We start from the raw sequence: 4,229 nt of genomic DNA on the forward strand, positions 1-4,229 counted from the left end.
TGAGATTTTTAAACCATTTGGGCCGATAGAGTTAACAGTCATGGACCTCTGTTTCTAAGGACAGGAGGGTTCTCTCATGGTCGTTAAAATATAAGAAGTATGTTAAAAGTGTACTGGAAGCGGAAGGTCCGTTCTATTCTGTCATCCCACGTTAACGGGACCTCAGTTCACCAGATTAAGACCCGAGTCAGTCCCTGCCTGTGCCCATCCTGGCTGCCGGCCTCCGGGCACATCTCAGACCGTTCCTGCCCAGATTTACACACAAACTTAGCCATGGTTTGATCTTGGGATTTGGGGCTTCTATTCGCATGGTGTAAAATCACTTTCATTTTGCTATTACGCGTGACGTTGTTTTTTTTTGGCAAATGTCAGTTGAACGCCCACTCCGTTCCAGGCCTGGGCTGGTCGGTGCAGCGCAGGTGCGGTCCCTGAGCTCAGGCCAGGGTTTCTGCCCTCCAAGAGCCCAGGGCAGCGAAATCAGCCCCACACAAAAGGGACGGGGTCAGCTGAGCTGACAGCCAGGTCCCCCCGACGCCAAGTTTCTGAAATTAAACAACCCACCTCCCCGCTTGCTACCGTGGACAACGGGCTCCCTGCTCTCTGAGTCTCCATTCGCTCAGCAGGAATATGGGATCAGAGTTCCTCTGGGGTGGGGACTGACTGGGAAAATGCACGAGGCATCTAGAATACAGAAGACACTGGTCAAAGGACAACTCCTGTCTTTTCCCTAAGGGCCCTGGACTACGGGAGTAAGGGGCCGAGCCTCGAGTAAAAAAAAGCTCTGCCCTCACCCACTGTGTCACGTGTGCCCCATTCTTGGCTCCCCGAGTTCATTTCCCCCCTTGCAAAGAGAAAAAGAAGCAAGAGAGTCGAGTGGTTGAGGCTGTCTTCTTTCTGGAGTTCCACAATGTCAACCTTTTGCCCAGTCTTCATCTTCTCCTTCTGTAGGTTCCCTGTAAATTGCTAATTCTACCCTGGCCCACCCGGAGGGAGCGAATACCTCAAAACCCAGGGTGGAAATTAGAATACGAGAGGCAATTGGTGGTGGATGGGAAGGGGTTTGCATAGAACACCCACAGAGAGGACAGGGGCAGTGACCGTTCGATAGCAATGGCCGTGAGTGGTGCCCAAGGTAGACTCCACGCTGGGAATGACATGGGGACAGTGACCTGCAGACAGCAGCCTCGGCGAGCTTCCCCGGTGGGCCTATGGCCAGTGACTCTGTTGAATTAATGGAGCCAGCGGGCTGTGCCCTGGCGGTCTTGACATGCGCCTTACACTTACGACCTGGAGACCAAAGTCACACGCTCCACCGGCTGAGCCGGCCAGACACCCCTCTTTGGAAGTTTCTGATGTCGGGCCTGCTTCTGGAGCCGTAGAACGGGACATTCTGGACACCTTAGATCTGATGGGCTCCCTGTTAAGAATACGAGTTCTTAACCGGACAAAATCTTCTTTTCTGAAACAGGCGATTTGTTAGAGTGACGTCCTCAATTCACAGTCACCGTAATAGGACATCAAAGAGATTCAGTTGCTCCAGGTTACATCCCGTGAGGCCCCAAAGGTTGAGCTACCTCTTGCCAGTGGCCACCTCTCACGAGCGCCCCCTACCGCTTTCCTTCCGTCCCTTTTCTCGGGATATTCCGCCTAACAGTTTTGGAGGGACTGCACAAAGGGGCAGAGGTTTGGGATTAACGGTTCACTTCTCACGCGTGCCCATTTTGGGTTTTTTTTTTCCTGGCTCGCCATCGGTAGGCAGGCAGGGCCAGAGTCCCCCCGACTCGCTGCACCGGCTCCGCCACATGAACATTTGTGGGCGACTCCTCCTTCCCTCCGCAGAGGGGCTGCGGGGACCCGGGCTCCTTCAGAATGGACAGCAAATGGTGCCGCTGTCGTGTCCCGTCTCCCGAATCCGTAGGACCGGTGCCAGCGGAGGCAACGTGTCCCACTGCGGTGTTGACCCCCCCCCGGGACTTTCATCTCTGCGCCAAGAAATCTCCCATTCCCCCCCAAACTCAAAAATCAATTGGAATGCAGCCGGCCCCGGCCCGTGGATTATTAAAGGCCCGGGGGCTGACGACTCATATTGGCAACAACCTTTCGATAAACAGCTTGGAAGACAACGGCTAGGGTGAAAAAGAACGCACACAGCCCGGCCAATCAGAATGAACTGGAAGCATTGATTTCACCCTCTCTCCCACCCCCACCCCCACCCCACTTTTGAAACAAATTTAAAGTATTGCACTGGGGGGTCGTTGATCATTGCCAAACTCCCCGGGCACCTGGTCCTGACTAGGTTTTGCCGGAATTGCGTGTAGCCTCCTTCAGTTGAAATAACTCTGCCAAGATTGCCTGAGGCCAGGGATATAAATAGCTGAGTCCTGGGGAAGGGCAGCCAAGGAAAGGAACATCTGGTAGGCGGCCTAGCTCTCCCTGATGGATCACTTCTCCGCCCCCTGGGACAGTATTAAGGTAAACCTCAGTAGGAGCCCGGAGGTTCCCCCCCCACCCACCCCCAGAGCCCTGGAAACAGAAAGCATCCCTGCTGTGGGAAGGCAGTGAGCAGGCCTGGAGAGCCTCTCTAGCTGGAGAGACCTCAAAGTCTTTACGAAACGTCTTTCTCTTTTATTTGATCTTATGTTATTTTATTAAAAAAAGTAAAGTATTTATCTATTTGGAGAGAGAGAGAGCACAAGCGGCTGAGGGGTGGAGAGGAGGAGACACAGAATCCCAAGCAGGCTCCACGCCATCAACGCAGAGCCCGATGCGGGGCTCGAACTCGCAAACTCGCGACCTGAGCCGAGATCAGGAGTCAGAGGCGTAATTGACTGCACCGCCCAGGTGCCCCGAAACTTCTTACTCTTTTGAACTCTGTCCAGGGAGTGGGGAAAGGTAAGAACTGTGGGAGATATTTCAGAGGACCCCTGTTTTGTCTGTTATCCCCCTGCCTGGGCTGCTTTGCTGCCTTAAAGCATCCTTGGTCCTTCCCCTCTGCGACAGAAGCAATGACTGCTTGGTGCCATGCTCTTTTATCTTTGAATTGTCTCAAAATTTGATCTTTTCACACAGATTAATGGGCTAATTGTGCGGCACCTCTCCTCCCCCTCTTCGCTGTTGGAATGATTAATAAAACCCGCTTTGCTTATTCTTTTCCTCTTTCAGGTGTTTTTATCTCTTATCTCACCCCATTGTCACCCTGATGCTCGGGACTGAGGACAATCTCTAAGGTCTACAGACAGATGGACATACGTTTGTTTATTCATTCAACAAACATTCATCGAGGGCCCGCTGAATGCCAGGCATTGTGCTGCCTAAATTCCAGCCACGCCAGTCGCCCAAAGGCAACCACGGGTGAGTCTGGGTTGGTTCCCGAAGGCCCTCGAGGCGCACCTGCCTCGCCTGTGACCATGGAGATAATGACACACCTGAATTTCCAGGAGGATTAAAGCCCGTGTCGTCGCAGGGCCAACATTTGGCAAAGCTTAATAGCTTTTTGTTCCTTGTTTTCCCCTTTGGCCCAAACACAAGGGAGGCAGTTTGGACTACCGCATGATCTACGAAACCACAATTTATTAGTCAAATGAACCCTGCAGAGACACAGTCACTCTCCTATACTTATCACTGTGTAAAAAGCAAGGCCTCTGACCCTGCCCCGTATCTTTAAAAAGTTTACTTTACTTGGGCAAACACCAGGTATCAAAGAAACAAATAAGAGAAACACAAAAGTTCAATTATTCCAGGTGGGAGTTCATTAGACTTAACCAAAGTCATCGAATGGAGTCACAAGTGTCAAGTTTTAGGATAACGTTCTGGGGGTCTTGGATCAGGGACCGGGAGGCCTGGCTCTGACCCTAGCCAGGGTCATCGCTTACCTAACTCAAGCATGTGGCTTTGGACTTAACCTCTCGGTCTTCGACCAGATTTATCTGAACAAGGAGGAGTTAGGCGCTGGGCCTTCTGGGAGCTGTTCCTCCCTTCTCCTTCCTTCTGTCCTTCTGACACGTTCCCCTGAGCACCTCCCGTGTGTCAGTCCCTGTGGTGGACTGGGGGTGGGCTGGGGGCTGAGATCATAAGGATTTTGCCCCGGCTCTGTTGGAGCCCCCAGGGCTGCAGGAAGATAGTGTCATTGTTTCTCTTCTGCATGTAGCAAACGAAGCTCCCAATATAACATAGATGTTCTGGGAGCTCAAAGTAGGAATCACTGTTAGTATTTTCCTTATCACGGATTC

The sequence above is a fragment of the Felis catus genome, chromosome A1, assembly GCF_018350175.1.
Source record: "Felis catus isolate Fca126 chromosome A1, F.catus_Fca126_mat1.0, whole genome shotgun sequence".
Taxonomy (NCBI): Eukaryota; Metazoa; Chordata; class Mammalia; order Carnivora; family Felidae; genus Felis; species Felis catus.